At 46.5% G+C, this 9,570-nt stretch overlaps 1 long non-coding RNA gene across 1 annotated transcript; it reads right to left on the reverse strand.

Moving 5' to 3' along the window:
- Window positions 1-3,792: 3,792 nt before the first annotated feature.
- Window positions 3,793-9,384, reverse strand: LOC116423749. The gene is made up of 3 exons (XR_004234270.1): window positions 8,897-9,384; window positions 5,193-5,263; window positions 3,793-3,832 (listed from the first exon to the last, which is right to left on the reverse strand). It is a non-coding gene; the product is annotated as an uncharacterized LOC116423749 (long non-coding RNA).
- Window positions 9,385-9,570: the final 186 nt, after the last annotated feature.

Raw genomic sequence — 9,570 nt, forward strand, 5'->3', positions numbered from 1 at the left:
AGAATACTCCCAGGAGAGCCAAGAAGAGATGAGATAAGGACTCAAGTGGATGGATTAGAGCTGGAAACAATAAGGGCCATGTCTTCATCAGAGTCTGGAGGGAAGGAGAAGAGAAATGAGGATTAATGTGGGAAGAAGAGGGGACTTGTGGGTTGTTCATTTGTTTTTATTGACCCTGATTACCAATTGTCTCTGTCTTTTATTCTTTCAGGGTCAGTTTACACATTGTATAGTCATGAAGAAAGTAAGTTTTATGTAAACATGTGCTATAATGGCTCTTGTGAAAATGTGCAAAGGCGTAAGCGCCTTTGTTGCTGATAGTCAGTCGCCTGACCTATGCCTTATTCCATTCCCCTTACTCAGCCCCTGCTTGATCCCCCATTCTACATGGGCTGAACTTTCTGGTGGTGACTTACCCGGCCTAATTGTGAATGTCCTGCGTTTTCAGGGATGAAGGATTCCCCGGGAGGACATTACACTGCCAGCTTCGGGGAGTTATTGTGAAGGTCAAAGGAGATAGCAGAACATTTATGACTGTGTAAATACGACTAAAAGGGACCCCAGCACAGTTTGATTCAATTTAATGGGCAGGTATTCTTTGGATCATAAAATCCCAGGATATAAAGCTATGTCCAAGGGAAGGCACTTACTTGAATTCCACTCCTGACTTTGGCAAGAGAAAGTTATTTGGGAGAAGAAATAACAGGAAACAAAACAGAAAAGTCAGATGAGACCATGTCATGGGGAGATGACATATTTAGGTGGTGGGCGGTAGGGGGGGGGGGGCATTCAGCTACAAGTCAGATGAAAAAGTCCTGTGGTCCTTAGGCTGCATCTCGGAGCCACGCAGATGCTCACACCTCCTCCTTAATGTCATTTCCACTGATAAAATCCTGATTTTTATTCTGCTGTGGAGCCCTTCAGCAGGGCTAAGGACTTTCTGTCACGAGTCTTCAGTGGCAGCAGGCTGCTTCTTCCCAGGGGACTGCCTCTCGGGGTAATAGTTGGGGAAGTGGCGACAGATGCTCCAGGCTCTTGGGTTCCTGCTCCTGGGGTGTCTCTAAGATCTGAGAGAAGTTAGAAAAGCCTTCCTATACTTCCCTCTGTCGCTTTCTCACCATTCCTTTGGGGGGACTGACTAGCCAGCCCTGTGCATTGCCGGGGGTGGCCGTTGATGGGGATGGCCCCTTCTCCAAGGAGTTACTTCCCCAGATAATGAGTCTGGGATGGACTGGAAGCAGGACCAGGAGTGGGGAGGCATTGCCCCATTCACAGCTCATGAGGAAAGTGGATCTCTCCACCATGGTGACCTCTCCTCTGTCTAGTCTGGGCCGGAAGCAGGCTCTTAGGATCAAGGTCTTGGGTTAAATCCTCAGGATTTAAGGGAAAATGGGGTTTCAGAGGCCAGCCACAGGCTTGGGAAAGCTGAATCTGGGTTGGGCATGGATATCGGACAGGGTGCACCGGACTGCCTTGATCCAGTAAGAATCCAAGCGACATTATACAACACAAAACTGAGAGTAGTATCTGGAAAAGAACTATGGGTAATGGGATTAGAAGTCAGAGTAAACACTAAAAAAAAAATTAGTAAAATAGATGGAATTGATGTGGGAAAGATTCCAATCTTTGATTCCCAACCCCCCCTAGTTAATGTAAAATTACCCTTTGACTCACAAATCCTGGTCCCTTTGAATTCCAATAGAAGATTCGGACCTGTCCCAGCCCCACCAGGATCTGAGCCAACTTTGGGGCTACACCCAAAGGCCCCTTGAGCTAAGTCTCCTATTACAAAAGGGCCACACTGGGAACCCCTCTTGGCAGAGATTCTAAACATGGCAGCCATGTAAGGACCCTCTGTCCACTGGACCCTCTGTCCGGTGTCCTCCTTATCTCTACCTTCACCTATCTCCTACTTCTAAACTCAATAATAAACCTCTTTTATCAATCTAGCTCTCAGGCTAATAAATGCTTTTATTGGGGACTCCAACGCTACTAGACCTCATTTACCGCTGTATCCTTGTGCCGAATCCAAGGAGGTTGCAGGGGAGCTCTGTTTGACTCCCTGTACCCCAAATCTGCCACTAGACCTCAACTAAATCCTAATTGCATTTAGTTCCACAAATCTAGACCTCAACAGAATGATAAAAGATTATAATCAGAAACTTCAGAGTCTAAGAATATTAAAGTGAGCAACTGGTAAGATTAAGAAGGTTGGCTAATTCTACATGTAGGTGGGGAACTGAGGAGATGGAAGAAACAGATTAGGTGAAAGAGTATCAATAAGGGTGGCGGAGGAGGCCCAGGGAAAAGTGTCTTGATGATAGATATAAACTGTTGTAGGAATCTAGACTGGGTGGTGCATTCACATTGGATGAATCTCAAATGAATGGGGAATAAGGAAAAATCTCACTCACACCCTCAGAGCAAGTGGTGCAAGGAAGGAGGAAGGAGTTTGGGTACAACCAGTGTGGAAAGGGGAGCCAGGTAACAGAGTCATCAGGCAATCAGTCATCAGGCATAAGGAAGTTTAATATGAAAACAAGTTAAAAAAATAAACAAATATGAACACAGGTTTCTTACTCTGGGGCAAAGGACACATCAAAGGGACAGGTGGATCTGCACTGGGCCATTTAGAGTATCCGATGGAGGGGGAATGTTAGTAGGAGGAGGGTAAGTAGATGACACTGACTGACACCCAGGGGTTTAAAATCACTGGGATGGGGAGAGTATGAGTGACACTAAGCTAACCACTGAGGAATGACTCCAAGCCTAAAATCATGGGCTGGAGAGAGGTCCATTGAGGGAAGAAGGTCATGAGACTGGTCAAGACCATCCCTTTGGATGCAACTTTGCAGTGGGAATAATGTTGGATCCTCACCGCTGGCAGGGGCAGGCAGAACAGAACAGAAAGCCAGATCGGGTGTTATCTGCTGAGGTCCAGCCCCTACAGCCCTGGAGAAGCTCGGGGGCCTGGTGACCTGGACGGCTGCTGAAATGAGATGCCCTGTGAAGTTCGTGGAGCAAAGGGGCCACATGCAGGAAGCTCAAGGAGACTTTTTCCAAGAGACAGTTTCTAGGCTGAAGATGGTGACAGAGCATTCGGAGCTAGTACTGGTCTGATCAGCCAGTCGGACACACTGTGGCTTGAGTGACGTCAGTGTGGTCTCCAAGACCGAAGGCCAGCCACCCCCTGAGCGAGTTCCTCCCTCCTCCGTCCTGGCCCGATGGCCTTGGGAGTACCAGTGTCCGCATGCGTGAGTGAGTGTTATCAGTGAGCTGGGCGCCCGCTAGGGGAAGGTGATTGGGAAGAAAACATCAGTATGCAAGGGGATGACAGGAGAGCCTTGCAGGCACTTTAGAGTAACACGGGCTGTCCCGGAAACTTGCACTTTCCTCTCCCTCTCTCCATTTTCCATCCACCTTGGACACCTGCTCTGCGCTGTAGATACCACCACACTGGCCAAGATGTTCAAGACCCAGACGACATTTAGAATGTCTGCTTGAAGTAAGGAATAGGAAAAAGCAATGGTAAGGACAGCAAATGGAGAATACTTAATATGCTCTGCTTGGTAGCAGCTCCCATGGGTTTGAGGTTGGAGGTGTGGGATGGAGAGACGGCTCCTTACCTTCCTCATCCAGAGCATGCTGGTTGCTGTGGGCTTACCACAGGGTAAGGAAAAACCATTAAGTAGCCGTTGAGATGGATGAACAGATGAAATCTCTCGCTCTCTCTCTCTCTCTGTCTCTTCTGCTCACTTCCCTTTTCCTCTCCATTTCCATCTCCTTCTCTATACCTCTCTCTGTCTCTGTCTGTCTTTCCTTCTCCCTGGTTCTTGAATGAAATAGAAAAAGAATTCATTCCTTCTGTGAAGGGATCCAGCCATTCTGGAGAGCGATTTGGGACTAAGCTCAAGAAGTCATCAAACTGTGCATACCCTTTGATCCAGCAGTGTCTCTACTGGGTCTGTGTACCAAAGAGATCTTAAAGGAGGGAAAGGGACCCATATGTGCAAAATGTTTGTGGCGGCCCTTTTGTAGTGGCCAGAAACTGGAAACTGAATGGAAACCCATCAATTGGAGAATGGCTGAATAAATATGGTATATGAATGTTATGGAATATTACTGTTCTGTAAGAAATGACCAGCAGGATGATTTCAGAGAGACCTGAAGAGACTGACATGAACTGATGCAAAGTGAAATAAGCAGAACCTGGAGATGATTGTGTACGGCAACAAGACTGTGCCATGATCAATTCTGATGGATGCTGCTCTCTTCAACAATGATGTGATTCAAAAAAGTTCCACTTGTTCAGTGATGAAAAGAGCCATCTACACCCAGAGAGAGGACTGTGGGAGCTGAGTGTGGACCACAACATAGCATTCTCACTGTCTCTGTTATTGTTCGCTTGCATTTTGTTTTCTTTCTCAAGTTTTTTTCTTCTTCTTGATCTGATTTTTCTTGTGCAGCAAAATAAGTGTATAAATATAGATACATATATTGGATTTAACATATATTTTAATATGTCTACCTGCCATCTAGGGGAGGGGGTGGGGGGAAAGAGGGGAAAAGTTGGAACAGAAGGTTTTACAGGGGTCAATGTTGAAAAATTACCCATGAATATGTTATAAATAAAAAGCTTTAATTAAAAAAAAAAAAGAATTTATTCCTTTTCTTGCGCTGCCATGTGGCCATGATCACACATCACTGATATTCTTTTTTTCTGTTATGTTTATTCTTCCCCAATCTTAGGTAAATGAGAATTAAAGACTAAATGGACTAGATTATAGTCCTGTGAGCTCTCTGAAACATTGGAAAAGTCACTAGAGGTCCAGAAACTGAAATTAAAGCTGCCACACCTCAGGTGCCACCTGGCTCTACTGCTATGGGCAAGCAGTCCTATACATGTTAAATATGTCACAGTATATCCTAGATACAATCTATGTGTGCAGAACCGAACAGTTCTTGTGTTGCACAGGGAGAGTTGGATTCAGAAGGTAAAAATAACCCAGGAAGAAAAACCAAAATGCAAACAGTTTTTTACATTCATTTCCCAGTGTTCTTTCTTTGGGTGTAGCTGAAGAAGCTAATATTTTAATGGGAAAATACAACACGTAAAAGGGAAGATGGAAAATGTAGATGTAGAACAGCAAAGACTAGAGAGAGGTTCAGTAGAGGTTCCAGGAAGAACTCACCAATGGGATGAGGGGTCCATAGCAGTAGAGCCAGGTGGCACCTGAGGTGTGGCAGCTTTAGGTTTCATTATCTTTGTAAAAAGCAAATTGACATTAATTGGGTAACTGACATTGAGAAGAAAGTAACTGGTCAAATTTTGGGGGAGATTTGAACTGATGATTGACACTGGGCAAACATTAACTGGGTACATAGTATTAGTGGAGCACATCAGATAGGGGCTCATGAACTACGGTACTAGAGAAAGCCCCCAGACTTTCAGGGTTACTCCTAGAACCCTGGAGAGAGATGTAGCCAATGAGACTATGGAGACCCGATCTGCATGTTCAAGTTGTCCATTTGCCACAGATCCAAAAACAATTGACCTGGAAAATGGGCAAAAGAGAAATGATCTAAGAATCATCGGATTACCTGAAAACTTGGAGCTTAAAAAAATCTAGGTATCCTATTTCAAAAAAATCATTAATGATATCATTCAGACTTACTAGAACCAGAGGACAAAATCAAAACAGAAATAACCATTCACCTTCTGAAAGAAACCACACAATGTAAATCTCAGAAATGTTCAAACATACAGATCAAAGAAAAAAAAAAAAAAAACTCATGCAAATAATCAGAGAAAAAAGTTCAAGTATCAAAAAGCTACTGTCAGACTCAGACAAGTCGTGGTACTATTCCTGGAAAAGCCAGCTAGCACAGTCCCTGTCACTTAATAACTGCTTAGAATATATTTATTTATTGACCCACTGGCACAGAGATCAAAGAGAGGATCTGGTATTATATAGTCTAGTTCTAATTCTGTGGGTGAAGTCCCGAGGGTCAGTTTCTTTCTTTGATTTATAAATCTCTAAAAATAAATCTTAAGTCCAGATTTTTCCCCGAATTGGGTGACGCCCCATTCCCAGATAGGCTCTCAGTGTATGATCTGATTATTGCATATAATACTTTATTGCAGCCACCATAGAAAAGACACAATGCCAATGACTCATAAGCACCTGTGAATAGATATGGAAATATAAAATGCTCAGGCCATTCAATTCTTTAGGCATTTTCCACCCTGCCAAGGCAAAGATTGTTAGTCCCCTGCCCTTTTTATCCTGCCTCTATTTTTGTTCTGTCTCTATTTTTGTTCTCTTTGTCTCTGTCTGTTTTTGTTCTCTCTGTCTCTGTCTCTGTCTTTCTCTCAGACCTGAGAATTATATGAGAGCTTTTGCAAAGAGAAAAACAACAAGCTGTGGCAATGGATTAGCGATATGGGATGGGTGGGAGTGAGGAGTTAGGGATGGCATTGAAATTTGTGAGCCTGCCTGACTGGGAATGTGGTAAAATCCCAGGCAAGAAGAGGGGAAGGGGAAGAGGAAGACAAAGAGTTACATTCTGGTCATTCTGAGTTTAAGAGTCTTAGAGGAAATTCAGTTTTGTTGAGGTCCTGAATGGGGTTTTGAATCAAGAGAAACTAAAGAATTGATCCCTGAGGCAGGCAGGCCCCTGATTGATAAGAGATCAATTTGGCTCCCTGATCCCACCCTCTGGGGAGGTGTCCAGTCTGAAATCCAAATTATGTCAAATCCCTGTAGGGGATTTGAGCCTCCACCCTCTGTGGGGAGCTCCAGCAGTCTCCCCTTGCCCTGCCCTGTCAGAAATCCCAGGCATGGCCCTGAGGTTAAATTTTCCCTATAAAATCTCATGGGCCATCCCATGGTTGCCGCTTTCCTGTGGGTCAGCCCATCATGGCACTTTACCTCATGGCGTCACTCCCTTTCTCCTTCCCCCAGGCCGCGAGCTATCTCTCCTATGTGTCCCAACCCCACTTCTCCTCATAGCTAGCTAACTTTTTGGGGTGCTCTGTCCCTTTTCAGGAAGTTGTCTTTCATATGTTCTCTCAACTCTTATTCCATATTCACCATTCCCGGTGTCTATTGTGTCCCTCCATTTTGTCAGACCGGGAAAGGTGGGTAGGATTTTTTAAATTGGGAAGAATGGAAGAGAATTCTAGAATAATGGGACCAAAAGTAGGATAAGTAGGAAAAGCACAAGATAGGAGGACCATGTTCTTCTGGCCATTCTCACTTCCTGGCAGTCCCTCAGCACCCCAGATAACCTCAAGGACATGAGCAATACTTCTGTTCATCAGTATTTATTTCCATGTCTCTGAAGAAAACTTGTGCTTTTGGGGGTGAACGATTGTCTTGGATGAACACTTTTCTTCTTGTTCACCCCACCTCTTAGTGTTTAAGTACTTACTGGGTAAAGAGTATTATTTACTAGTAATCTTTTGTTTCTGAGATAGATTTCTTAGAGTGTAAGGCTGGACAAGCCCAGACAATGGGAGAAAAGGGGGGGAAGGGAGAGCTTCTGGTTAGGGTCTGTATCATCTTGTTTTTGCAGTTTGCACTTTGCACTCCTCTCCTGACACCTTGTCTGTGGGGAGTTGCCTTTTCTCACGAGATCATCCTTTTTTTGCTTTTTACCTTGAGTGTCTCTGACTTTAATTTGGGCAAGGGTCACTGTCCTACACAGCAGGGATGGGTTAATTGTTATTTACTATATAACCAAATAACCTAAGGTACTGAAATATCGTAACCTTAAACACTCAGAGTCTAAATCATTGCAAAAATCAAACGCACTGGACTTGGAACCAGAAGACTCAATACTTCCTTTCTCTCCAATTACAGAAAGGGGAAACTGAGGCCTTGACCGAGGAAATGACTCAATCTAGATTGCCATTCATTTGGAAGGTAATTTATTGGGTTAATTATATTTACAACTCTTAGGGCCCTGAAGGGGAAAACCTTCCTTCAGCAATAAATAAACAGGACTGGAAGGGACTTGTTCCTAGAAGCCCAGGATTTCTAAAATGGAAAAAAATGGAAGAATCTTAGAGGTCATGACCCGGGGGGAAGGAGGGAAGGGATAACTTCAGGTTTTTCCGCTTTGAAAGCAGAACCATTGATCTAAATTGGCATCTTCTTCTTCTTGACAAGACCCTAGGGCAGGGGTTCCTGCTCTCCATTTTGCTCCACAACACACGCACGACAATAACCCTATTTCTGGCAAGCTTTAAGGCTTTCCCAGCCCTTCTTTACGCGGCAACTGGTCACTGCTAACAAGTGTAAAACGTTGAACTCTGAACTTCCCTTAAAATACGGCTTTTGCTTTCCTTTTTTAGCGTTCACCCCACAAGCAGCCACATGTCAGAATCGAACATGACCCCGTGGATCTCTGCTAACAGGCTGGGTTTTTAAATGTGTATCAAAAGTAGCTAGTCAGAAACCACAGGGCGCTAGTCTGTATCTCCTTCTGAACTTCCCTTTGCTCTTCTGGGTATTCTCCTCCCCCCCCCCCTCCCTCTCCCCCTCCCCCCTGTTTTATTGACGTTCTTTTAATCATTCACTTCAGGTCTCAGCTTCCCATCCTAGGAGTTCACAGGTTTCCATCTCTTCTCTTCTGCCCCACCCCACCCCCACTTCTCCCTCAGGACAAGGACTGGATTTCTCTCCTAAGCTCCTCCTCGCTTTGAGCCTCAGTTTCCCCATACAGACACAAAGGTGTCCTAAGTTACTTTTCTCCGCGAATCCTCCTGGATCTCCCTTTTCCATCTGCACAAATCGGGGCCGAACTAAAGGAAGGGAAGAGTCCAGTTATTAAGCTCCTGCTACGTGCCGGGCATGTGCTCTTGGGTGCCTTTAAGCACTACACCGAGTACCTGGACGTGCCCTGCCTCTCCTGCCTCAGTTTCCTCTCCCGAACAAGAAGCTGCCGGCCTGGGGGATTTCTAAGGTCCTTTTTGAACGCTAATCCTCCCTGCCCCCGCCCTCAGTTTCCCCTCCTGCACGAGGAGCGGCAGGGACCGTAGGGAGTTGCTCGCTCCCCGCAGAGCAGCCAGGCCCGTTGAATACCGGACAGAAATCGTTAACAGACACAACCGTCGTCCGCAGCTAAACCCTCGCAACCCCCACCCCCACCCTCCCCAGAGCACAAGGGGTCGGGCCGGTTCCAGGGGAAGTCGGGTAGGCGGTGCGGGGGCGGGGCGATCCGGGCCAGCTCGACCAATCCAGGAGCCCCGCTCCTGGTCCGATCCTCTCTGCGCCTCGCCATTGGGCAGCGCCGGGGTCTCGGCCCACCGAGCCCTGGGGAGGCCGAGCCAATCGGGCGGCGGATCGGGGCCCGGGCCGGCTTCGGGCTGGGAGTGTCGGCGGGCCTGGGCGGGACGAGAAGAGGGCGCGAGCGGCGCATTTGGGGTTCACTCCTCCCCGATCCGCGCGCCGCCTCCGCCACCGTCGCCGAGGGACGTTGCTGTTACCTCCGCTGAGCACGTCCCCGGGAGCCCGCGCCTGCTCGGGACGGAAAGCGGGGAGAGCCCGGGAGCCCGCAGCCTAC

This window comes from Sarcophilus harrisii, chromosome 4 (assembly GCF_902635505.1).
Source record: "Sarcophilus harrisii chromosome 4, mSarHar1.11, whole genome shotgun sequence".
NCBI lineage: Eukaryota > Metazoa > Chordata > Mammalia > Dasyuromorphia > Dasyuridae > Sarcophilus > Sarcophilus harrisii.